The 12479-nt window shown below is 42.3% G+C and overlaps 1 long non-coding RNA gene across 1 annotated transcript in view; it reads left to right on the top strand.

The window, feature by feature from the left end:
* The window catches only part of LOC146797594 (uncharacterized), a 246294-nt gene that overhangs the window by 60035 nt on the left and 173780 nt on the right, over positions 1-12479 (top strand). The window contains exon 2 of the long non-coding RNA XR_014969014.1: positions 9933-9962. This is a non-coding gene — a long non-coding RNA (uncharacterized LOC146797594). The remainder of the gene's footprint in view (positions 1-9932; positions 9963-12479) is intronic.

Genomic DNA, 12479 nt, shown 5'->3' with positions numbered 1-12479 from the left:
CTTGGATTTTCAGGAAAGCCTATTGTTAACGAAGTATCGCAACCTCTTCCTGTTGCAGTTGGTCCATTAACACGGACTACAGATTTATTGCTTACAAAATCATGCCCAGAAAACTTGTTAGGTATAAAGACACTGAAAGCTCTAGGAGCTGTAATATGTTGTTCCCCGGAGGGGGTACGACTATTTTTGCGTGACTTTAAAGGTCACTACGTGTTTAGAGACATGGATCACCGGTTACAGAATGTCCCTGCACATTTATGGGCACAAGGCCCCACTGATGTAGGTTGTATGCACATTACACCATATCGAGTCACACTCAAAGCGGGAGTGGTATTACCACGAATTCGACAATACAAGTTACCTCCAGATGCTGTAGTGGCTTTGCTGCAAATCATTGACGAGCTCATTGCACAAGGAGTGGTTGTGGAAACCGACTCCAATGTATGTAATTCTCCTATTATTCCAATTCTTAAATGAACTGATCCAAATGCACCTCCAGTTTATCGATTAATTATTGATCTGCGCGAATTGAATAAATGCATTGTACCACAATATCCCGTGGTTCCAGATATCTCTTCATTATTGACAGCTATTGATTCAGAAGCAACGTTCTTTACTGTAATTGACCTCAAGAACGCCTTCTTTAGCGTCCCAATCGATCCGGAAAGCCAATATTTGTTCGGATTTTGTTTAAATGGACGAAGCTTCAAATTTGCACGCGCACCTCAAGGATTCACAGAAAGCCCCAGCATCTACAGCCAAGCACTGAAAAGACAACTTGACAGTATCCACATGCCTGTTAACACGACCCTGCTTCAGTATGTCGATGATCTGCTGATCACCGCCCGAAGCGAACCCGAATGTGAAAAAGCATCACTGACGGTTTTACATTTTCTGGCCGACAAGGGGCACAAGGTGTCCCCTTCGAAGCTGCAATTCTGTGCTCAGCAAGTTGTGTACCTTGGGCACTTGCTGTCCAAGGGGGGGAGACAGCTCACACCTGACCGCATCCAGTTAATTGTAAACATGCCACCACCCAAGACACAAAAGGAGGTGCGGGCCTTCATAGGTCTCACTTCGTACTGTAGACAATGGATTCCCCAATATGCATTTCTAGTAAAGCCACTCATTCAGTTGACAACCCAGGAGGCAGCGACTTCGACTGTCCTCCCTTGGACTCAGGCACGTACACAAGCTTTTGAAGACTTAAAGAAAGCCTTATGTCAAGCACCTGTTTTAGCGACACCATGTTACAGTAAGCCTTTTACACTTTTTGTTACAGAACGCGAAGGTACTGCTTTGTCAGTACTCACTCAGGAACAAGCAGGTTCACACAAGCCGTGTGCTTATTTTTCTAGATCCAGTAGCTCATGCTCTGCCTACGTGCCTGAAATCAGTCGCAGCAACAGCTTTAGCGATCAGACAAAGCGATTCCATAGTATTAGGACATCAATTGACAGTGCAAGTTCCACACTCCGTGGAAGTTCTTTTAAACCGAACTCAGACTCAGCACTTGACTATAGCACGACTGACAGGTTACGAATTAACATTGTTTCAGCCACACATAGAAATCAGACGCTGTAGTACATTAAATCCTGTCACACTTTTGCCATTAAGTGGAACAGACCCATTGGCACATGATTGTATTGAAGTCATTACTATTACGACGAAACCCAGACAAGACTTGACAGACATTCCATTACCGGATCCAGACCTGACACTTTATGTGGATGGTTCATGCATGAGAACAAGTACAGGAGAGTTAGTGGCCGCTTACGCAGTCACGACAGACACCGAAGTTATTGAAACGAATTGTATTGACACATTGTCAGCTCAAGCAGCAGAGCTCATCGCTCTGACACAAGCCTGTATTCAAGCCAAAAATAAGAGAGTTAACATATACACAGATTCACGTTATGCATTCGGAGTTGTACACGACTTCGGAGTCCTTTGGCGAGAGAGAGGTTATTTGACTTCTCACGGTGCCAACATTCAACACGGTCCCCTCATTCAAGCTCTGTTAGATGCAATACATCTGCCTACTGCGATATCTATCATGAAGTGCAAGGCCCATACAAAAGTCACCGATATCATTTCCCAGGGTAACGACCTAGCAGACCGAACAGCCAAGCAAACAGCACAGAATCGGATTCATGCAACTGACTTGACAAAGACAATAGTTCCGACATCGACACACTGCATGACAGTTAGGGATCCCGCCCTTGATGTGATTGACATACAGACACATGCTACACCAGAGGAAATCAAGAAATGGACTGAACTAGGAGGGATCCAAACAGATCAGGGATGGATGACGAAGGGAAAATCTACATGGTTTCTCCCCGACTCCATGGTACAAGTTATCATTAACACAATACATAGTCCAGCGCATCTAGGAGAGAAAGCTATGTTAGACAGTATTCAAAACATTTGGTTTAATAAACACTTACGAGCTGTAGCCAAACAGAAAGTGCGTACTTGCATGATTTGTTGTCAGTTCAACCCAGGTAAAGGCGTTCCTGTAGAGCAAGGTGGATTTCAACCTCCTGATCACCCTTTTGAAGTCCTCCAGATGGATTATATCCAGATGGAACGTTGTCGAGGATTCAAATATGTCCTCGTAGTTGTATGCGCACTTTCTCGTTGGACAGAAGCATATCCAGTCTCAGATTACACTGCCCCGACCACTGCCAAGCAGCTGGTTCGTGAATTCTTCCCACGGTATGGTTTGCCCCGTATCGTGTACTCAGATAACGGTCAGCCGTTCTCATCCGAGCTAATGAAACACATTTCACTCCTGTTAGGCTATCAATGGAAATTCCACTGTGTCCGGCATCCCGAGGCAGCAGGTCTCGTGGAACGTCATAATCAGACTCTGAAAATTCGACTTTCTAAAATCTGTAGAGAGAAAGGCGTCGACTGGATAGTAGCTTTACCAGTTGCACTCTTTTACATGAGAATGATAGCACATTCTCGAACAGGGCTATCCCCGTACGAGGTGGTCTTCGGTAGGCCACCAAATATGTGGGGGACGCCTATACCTCGTAAAATCACTGATGTTGATTGTAATATGCTGACAGATTACCTTGCTTCCTTGATGTCTGCACTACAATCTTGCCGTTCACAGGTAGCTGCAGCCTTTCCCGACAACACCGAGGTGAAGCCCCATGAAGTGGTTCCCGGAGATTTTGTTTTTATAAGAAATTTCGACAGGAGGAGCCCGCTGGAGCCTCGCTGGCAAACGCCGAAATTAGTACTTCTGACCACGAGGACAGCAGTGAAGATCGAGGGTCGCAAGGGTTGGCTACACTCGAGCCATATCAAGAAATTTCATGGACTGCCTTCTGATTTGAACTCTCAGCCCTGCCCTCCTCCACAGACTGATTCAAAACTCCCCCTGGCCGAGAAAACTGCTTCCCAAGACTATAAACTGAAACTAAGGTCTAGCAAGTCAGACAATTTAATTGTTTAAGTCCTCTCCTAGGTGAATCGGTTAAATTAGTCTCTGACATGTATCCTCTAGACCGAAATCGAGAAAGAGATAGACAGAAACAGCTCAAGAAACGTGCATATTGTAAATCACTTCATAGTCACTGTAGTGACATTGTTGATTATGTTTTTTCTAAATCTTCTGATTATTGCTGCAAGTATACTGTTGCACATATACTATCCTATTTTCAAGCGTGCACACTCTGCTTCCAATGTTACTGCCGAACATTCTTTTAGCGAATTACCCCCACATGAGTTGCCCTACAGACTTGCGCTGCGCAACAACACATTCATTAGTATGTTACATCACTCCCATCAGGCCAACAACGCTACAAATTGTTGGATATGTGGCCGACTCCCTCCCTATCAGAAATACAAGGGAGTTCTGCCTCTCTTTCCGTATCCATTCACACACAATGGTTCCTGTGGCGCATGGTTTAGTTTGATTAATTCTTTAGATTCAAATACCGTAGTTTACCAGAGCAACTGGGTATGGGGAAACCTGAACTTAGTTTTGCTTAAAGCCTGCTACCCTAACAAGGAGGGACTTCCCAAAAGGACAGGAACTGATCTAGAAAATGAAGTATATGGATTAGGTAACTTTACACTTAACCTCATGATTCTAAATGTTGAATCTGAAACTGCACTAGTCTTGCCTGCTATGTCCGTATTACCAGTCAAAGGTGAATTATGTGTAAGAAAGAATGGTTCAGTACACCTGGGTCATAGTAAATGTACTACTGTGATCGAATTCAGTGACCAAGGCAAGTCTACATTTAGAGCTTCCCGTCATTCCTACTTCATTTGTGGTCATACCGCATATATACGTTTACCTCTAGATTGGGATGGTACCTGTTACATTGCATTCCTTCTGCCGCCTGTTTTCCTAGCCCCTCCTGATTATCATAGAGATACCCATCTAGTACACAATAGACCTCAGAGAGATCTCCCGATTGTCGACTACACTGAAACAGCATGGGAACAATACACAGACTTCAATAAAGGTCTCTTTCCCTACATAGGTGTTGTCTCTAATAGTAAACTGATACGCAGATTAACCAGAACCCTTGAAGCAGTAGTGAATGAAACTACCTCTGCCCTAGGCAACTTAACAGAGGAGCAGTCTGCGATGCGGATTGTTGTTCTCCAAAATCGTCTTGTCCTTGACGTCATCCTGGCCGATAGGGGCGGAGCTTGTAGAGTCATCGGATCAAGTTGCTGTGTTTTCATTCCAGAAAACGCGCCATCCGTATATAAAGCCATAACTCGCCTTCATAAGATTGCAAGCCAGATACACCAGAACCCAGGCACCTGGACGTGGTCCGGTTGGTTCTGGAGCGTGTTGTCAGCCTGGGGATGGAAAGTCCTATCCTTCCTAGGTATTGGCCTTCTCATAGTATTCAGTTGCTGCCTGTGTCTACAATGTGGACCAGCGATTTGCGGCCTGTGTGCCACATCATGTATTCCACGTTCAAGTTCTAATTCAAAATCCCGGAAGAAGAAAGAAGAGCAAATGATGTTACATGAACAGATTGATGGATTCCTGAGGATCGATATCTCATGAAGGGTTCGTAGGGGACAAGGAGGGAATGAGGAAATATGAATTTTTATGATCAATTGTGTCCCTTATCTTAGACCCCAACGGCTCCATGTACATGCTACGAGTACATGTATGTTCCCTCCACTTCAAGCTATGAAGACGCAAATACAATTGTGTCCAACGTCAACATGTCCTCTTTCAGATCCACCATGAATGGGTCGAATATTCCGTTCCTAAGTATGCCTTGCCACCGTCTTTATATGGTATACCTTTCACGTTTTTCAGCTCTGGCAAGTTAGGCCCTGAATTCTGCCATCGAGCTTTTCCTGCCTTCTGCTTCTGAATGCTCCAGCCTGGACCTGTATCTGTATCCATGACCTTTGTCTTACTTCCTGCGCGGCTAACGGTGCCTGGCCCGGCCTGTTGCCTGCCAAGACTGTATTCAGCCTTCAAGTTATCTGCTCCGCTCCTCGAGAAATGCATTCCTGTCTAGTAGTTTAGGTAAACATCCTTCCAGCTACAGAGCAAAGGGCCCGGCCTTATTGTCTCCGTGCAAGTAATTCATGGCTCCTGTTACCATGGTAGGCCCATGCCCCCTCGCATCTCATGTAGACACTTAGACGCTTATACACACACTAGCAGTCAGTATAGGATAGCCTCTGCCTGAGAGACCTTTCCTTCCAGATAATACAGTTCCTTAAACACAAGATATTAGATACGATTTGGGATTAGGTTGTTCTGACATCCCAGACTTCTGTCTCCTCATGTAGGGCTAAATGTCAAGTCCCCTTCACCCTCCAGTTACACGTCAGTCACACGTCATGCTGCTGCACGCGCATCTCTGCCATGTATTTCTGTTGACCTTGCAGGATTCTCTTATGGATCCACCCACCTGTGACATCCTCAGAATGACGTTTCTAGTACACGCCCTTATGCACGCCTATTGTAACGCCTTTTTTCATTACGTATGTGTATTCTTATCTCTCTTCTCAGCTGTTACGCCTCCTGCATCTGTCTTCACTGTAATGCATTGACTATATATATGATAACCTGTCAATAAAGTATTGCTCTATCCCTTCCCGAACCTTCGTGGTGACGGAATCCGATTGCCTGGTTCGAACCAATTCCTTTGTAAGGAATAAACCCATTTTTAAAACCTCAAATACCACGGATTCTGCCTCTTATTTTTTCTGAGTTATTCTTATTGAATTTTACCGCATAAATTAAGTCTAGGTAATTAAAATTTACCACAACGGCTTTCACTGTTTCAGGTGTTTGCCTCAGTCTCTGTCCAGAAACACACTGCTGATACTCAGCGTTCATGTATCTCTCAGCCACTCTATCACAATTGCAAGGCAACAGGAAGGAAATAAATAGAAATTTAAACAGAGGTAAATGTCTTCACAATCACCAGCCACTATTAGGAAGCTTCGAAAAGAGTTCAGTTTGAGTCGTTAGGTAACTCAAAACCAATGGGGCATATTTGCAAGGCCTTCTCATCATCAGAACGTCACTTTTTATGGTGTTATGGTGGTGATAAGCTCTTCGCCTTATTTACAAGGGGGTGTTAAGCCACTTAATGTGGCTTAACGGCGCTTTGTAAATAAGGCCCCTTTTCAAGCAGCACTTAGCGTGAAAGGTGCAGGCAATGGATGTTGTGGTGTGCTGCAACACCCATTGCTTTTGACGCTGCCCCTTATTTACAAAAGTGGCGTAAATATGGGGGCAGTGCCAAATATAAGACAAGAGAAAACCTGGTCTTACCCGGCGAAACAAGGAGAAATTTTGAATTTCTCCTTGTTTTTGCAGTTTCTAGCTGGGCTCCATTATGCAGCACACATAGAAACAGAAAATCGCCATTAGTGATTGTTAATGTGCTGGAAGGTTTCCATTCCTGCACATAAACAATCACTTAAAAATGATGAGTTGCAACTTCTATGTGTGCTACACAAAGCAGCACAATTAGAAGTTACAAATCGCCATTATGGATTGTTTATGTGCAGGAAGGGACACCTTCCTGCACATGAACAATCATTCTATGCAGCACAGACATCCTTGCACTATAGGGCAAGGGTGCATGCGTTGGCACTATGTAGCTAGATTTAGCACCAGTGCTAGGGAACACAAAATTCTTGTGAATACGGAGCATCCCTGTGTTTTTAAACTGACGGAGCGTGGCTTTAGCAATTTTGGAGCTACACCGCGCTCTGCTATGTTATTGTCAATATGTCCCCAAGATTCTTTCAGTTCTGTTGTTCCTCATTTTCAATCGCATTTTGGGTTCATAACCTAAGGCCTAATGTAGGATTCTATATATAGCTTGCACTTTTGTTACTGGACTATGTCATAGTAAATGGCTACAATGTCAAACTTTTGATAAACAAATGCAAAATCCCCCTGAGCACACTTTCAATCTTTTGTAATATCCAACAGACTCTTGATCCAAGTCCAGGTTCAGTTTTTATTTTCATATATCACATCCCAATGCAGCCCGGTAGTTTTTTCTCTAAACAGAGGTTGATCTTTATGTTCTTAATTGCAGAAAATTGCCAACACGCGTTTCGTCGTGCAATATAATGCACAGTAGACTTCTTCAGGACCTGTAATCCGACATCAATCAGCTTGTAGTTTTCGTGACACTTAAAGGTAGAAAACCAAAATCGTAGTGTATAATGCACTCCAATGCCTTGATTAACTTGACTTTCCACGCAAATTCGTAGGCATCAAACGAAAAAGTATCACCATGGAGTCGTTCTAAATAAAGTAAGTATCTATTTTGCTATGTGTTCATGGTTAAGTTCAGCACATCAAGAAGTAAGCGTCTGAATCATACGAAGTTTAAAGCACGTAATGAACGGTAATATAATCACAAGTGTGTGACTTTTCTGAAATACCACGTCCAATTTTCCCATAATATAAGTAAATGTGGTTCTAAGTCCTCATATGTCGAAACTATTTGTGATCGTAACCCTCTTGGTATTCTATTCAAAGTGAGATACTGCCTCAAAGTAGCAGCATCCCACCATTTATTGGGTTCTGCTCTCTTAAGATTTTCCAGACGTAAAGGCTCCTAGGCCTTCCTTTTTCGTACTTCTAGTATTACCAATTGCTGTACCAACAGAACTACCTGCACTCAAATTCTTAAGGAAATCAGCTGCTTCTTTATCACGATTCATTATTCACCCTTGTGGCTGCCCACAACCTGAAGAAACAATACTTAGATATTTTGATAACCAGGAAACATTTCCTTAGGGCGCTGAACAATATTAGGGCTCAGTATAACAACATATGTCCAAATACTGGGTGCTTCAAAGGGAGAAAAGATTGGTTACCACTTCAACCTTATTAATCTCCTCAAACTGAGGGGAAAAAATAAACAAATGCAAAATCCCCCTGAGCACACTTTCAATCTTTTGTAATATCCAACAGACTCTTTATACAAGTCCAGGTTCAGTTTTTATTTACATATATCACACCGAAACGCAGCCCAGTAGTTTTTTCTCTAAACAGAGTTTGATCTTTATGTCCTTATTGCAGAAAATTGCCAACACGTGTTTCGTCATGCAATATAATGCACAGGAGACTTCTTCGGGGCCTGCAATCCAACATCCGTCAGCTTGTAGTTTTTGTGTACTCAAAGGTAGAAAACCAAAATCGTAGTGTATAAGGCACTCCAAAGCCTTGATTAACTTGACTTTTCACGCAAGTTCGTAGGCATCAAACGAAAAAGTATCACCATGGAATTGTTCTAAATAAAATAAGTATCTATATTGCTAAGCATTCATGGTTAAGTTCAGCACATCAAGAAGTAAGCGTCTGAATCATACGAAGTTTAAAGCGCGTAATGAACGGTAATATAATCACGAGTGTGTGACCTTTCCGAAATACTACGTCCAATTTTCCCATAGTATAAGTAAATCTGGTTCTAAGTCCTCATATGTCGGAACTATTTGTGATCGTAACCCTTGTGGTATTCTATTCAAAGTGAGATACTGCCTCAAGGTAGCAGCATCCCACCATTTATTAAGTTCTGCTCTCGTAAGGTTTTCCAGACGTATAAATTGTTAATACTAAAAGTACGAAAAATGAATGCGTAAGAGCTACGTTTTTACGTCTGGAAAATATTAAGTGAGCAGAACGCACTAAATAGAAATCACTCATAACGAATGGAACCATTCTGGAAATAGTCTACCATCTATTTGGCTATCTGAATATGACCTTCACATATCATCAGTTTTGGAGGTTCATAATCTAGGGCTCATAATTCAAAAGACCACTGCACAAATTTATAAATTAAAGTAATAACTATGTCAAGAATAGCTGGGATTAGATTAATAAATATGATTCTATACCTGCTCAGATTTTCTCAGAGAATCCATATATCTCTGACGTATGTGCAGTCATACCTAGACTGATACAACCACAACCAGCTATACAATACATGTGCATCCTCAGAAAGGCGCAGCCAGAGAACATGGCCGGTGCAGAAAAACGTATGACTTCAATACTTCCAGAGGCAATAAATGACATTATATCTTTGCAGACTGTGCCACACGTCAAGTGAGACCTTAAAACTATCCAGAGCAATTTTTAATCATTGAGTCTTATCTATGTATTTAATTATTTTAAGAAAATAGCTTCAATTACTTTTCCTTTTTTGTTTAATCTTTATGTTATTTGTAATTGTCTTCTCGTCAAATATTTGTTATCATCATCTCTGTTTCTATCATTGTCAGGTCTTTGTGACACACAGCCCCTTTAGTCTACCACCCTATTTCCTTGTTGTTGCTGCTTGCTCATTTTGATACCCTACTTTTTATGCCCATTGCATGATTTGTGCTATGCCTATTCATACATTTTCTTATCTGCCTTTATCTCATTTAGTTTTCCAAATCTCTTTCAGTGGTCTCAACCCCAGCAGTGGTTCGTGCAGGTAAGCTCGGGGGTGGGACGGTGCGGGGGGGATGTTAACAGACGATGGAATAGGAATGAGCCAGGGGCCAAAATCCACAGCTACCCACATTGCAAAGAATGGGTCCATTTTCAGTGGACAAATGTGATGTGTCTACATTGCGTTTTGGGCTGCTTCCTGTCACGGGCACTAGACCTAACCACACAAGTGAGGTACCATTTTTATCAGGAGATTTAGGGGAATACAGAATAGTAGAACATGTGTTATTACTAATTGTCTTTCTTTGCGTAAGCACCTTCCAAATGTAAGACAGTGTGTAAGAAAGAAGTCATTTTGAGAAATGCCAGGTAATTCAAACTCGAGTATGGGTACTCACAGTTTTAAAGATTTGCAAATAACCACCTCTTCTAAACTTCAAATCTTGTGCCAATTTGGGAAATACATAGGTTTCCTTGATAACTATTTTTCACTCTTTATAATTTAACAAATGAATAGCTGTATCCCGGAACACAATGAAAAACAATTGCAAGGTGCAACTCATTTATTGGCTCTGGGTACCTCGGGTTCTTGGTAAACCTACAAGCCCCATATATCTCCGCAACCATAAGCGTCCATTGGACATAACCGTATATTGCTTTTTCAAAATCTGCAACAGCTAGACGAAGTTACAGATAAAAATGTAGACACAAATGACATTTTACAACTCATTTTCAATATTTTTAATTTCAACTGTTACTTTTTATAGGAAAACCCGGAAGTATCGACACAAATGACCTCCTGCTGAATTCAGCGTTTTATCTACTTTTCGAAATATATAGTTTTCCGGATCCACCATGGGTTTTACAACCGTTTCCACCACTAACTGTAAGGTGATTGTAAGCACAAAAAATAGGAAAATGGTCTATCTCCCGGTAAAATCCCAAACTGTTTTAAAAAAATAGATTTTCTGATTCAAGTCTGCCTGTTCCTGAAAGCTGGGAAGATGGTGATTTTACACCGCAAACCATTTGTTAATGCTATTTGCAGGAAAAGAAACAGATGCATTCTTCTGCAGCACTTTGTTTCCCATTTTTCCCAAAAAACAAAAACTTTAGCTGTATTTTGGCTGATTTCTTGGCCCTTCAGGGAAATCTACAACCCTGGGTACCTTCAAAATACACAGGATGTTTGAAAAAAATTATACACATTTGTCATTGATACCTCATGTGGACAAAAATATATGGGGCCTAAGATGAAACTACCCCAAATAGTAAAAGAAAGCTTATCACGGGGAAAAGCCTAGCAGCGAAGGGTTCAGAACTGCATGCACTTGAGTCATCTAACACTAAGCCATTCCTCTCCGACGCATGCTCCTTTGCGACTTCAGCCCTATCTATCAATCAGTAAGGGTAATTTATGACCCAAAGTTTTAACAATGGGCTAATGTTCCTATGAAGGATAGAAAGAAAGGCACAATCTCTCAAGAGTGGAGGGTACCTTGGATCTGCATCTACCCGTCTCCGTGTCCCCGCCCCCACCTATCTCACACCCCACCACTTCACGGACCACCTCACCTGTATTCATCATACGGCATCCTCTTAAAAGATCTCCGCTAAAGTGATCCTTCGGGGGACCCATAGGGCATTGCTTTGTTGGCCCGACAAGGATCACCACCCTATGATAAAGCATGACATCCTGTAGGGGATGTGGGAGGACACTATGACAAGTCTAGCTGACTGTCTCTATCTGGTACTCTGACCCAAGGTACTCTCCACCCTTGAGAGATTGTGCCTTTTTTTCTATCCTTCATAGGAACATTAGCCCTTTGTTGAAACTTTGATTCTGTATAGGAGCACGGGTTTTTGGACCTCCTAATTAGGCCCCCAGTCCCCCCTGGTACCCCCTTCTCTTTGAGAAGGGATCCTTCTTGGAATATAGTTTATGACCCAGCCATCTTTAGCTATTCTCCCTCTTTGGTAAGTGTTGTGCTAGAGCTTGCAGTTGTTGTAGACATTTCTCCCGGGCAACCTCTTAAGGAGGACAGAAGTTTGCTACTTAACAGTCAGGTCTGTGGTGGTTTCTTGTAGGAATGTTTGGGTTGGCAAAACATAGGAGTCAGGATGTCAAGCTTTTGAATGTTTTGATCTGTCTGTGGTAGCATGACACCACCCAGTCTAGCAAAGCCCAAGGCAGAATGCTTTACTCTGTCGCAGACCCAATCTACGTTACCAGACAGGCAGCTTTAGGAGTGGTTAGTATGAAAGAACAGAGAGCACATTCAAGACATTGTGTAAAATCCACTACCTTCCGGCAGGTGTGAGCAACTTTCTCTCCTTCCCTCTCTACTTCAGAGTTTCGCTTTGAAATACCACAGTTGATCTTTTGGGGATAGAGCATGTTATTGCAGTTCTAGAATGTTGGTTTATTTTATTTAATAGTTCAGTTATTTGTCAGATATGGCACTACATTTGGCAACAGAGTTTAGGCTTTGAATGGAGAGTGATGGTTTGGAGGGATATGTAAACATCTAGTTGGATTTAGTAGTCATGCCCCCGTCAA

The sequence above is a fragment of the Triturus cristatus genome, chromosome 9, assembly GCF_964204655.1.
Source record: "Triturus cristatus chromosome 9, aTriCri1.1, whole genome shotgun sequence".
Lineage (NCBI taxonomy): Eukaryota > Metazoa > Chordata > Amphibia > Caudata > Salamandridae > Triturus > Triturus cristatus.
The sequence above is the reverse complement of the archived record's forward strand: the minus strand, read 5'-3'. Positions and strand labels throughout refer to the sequence as shown.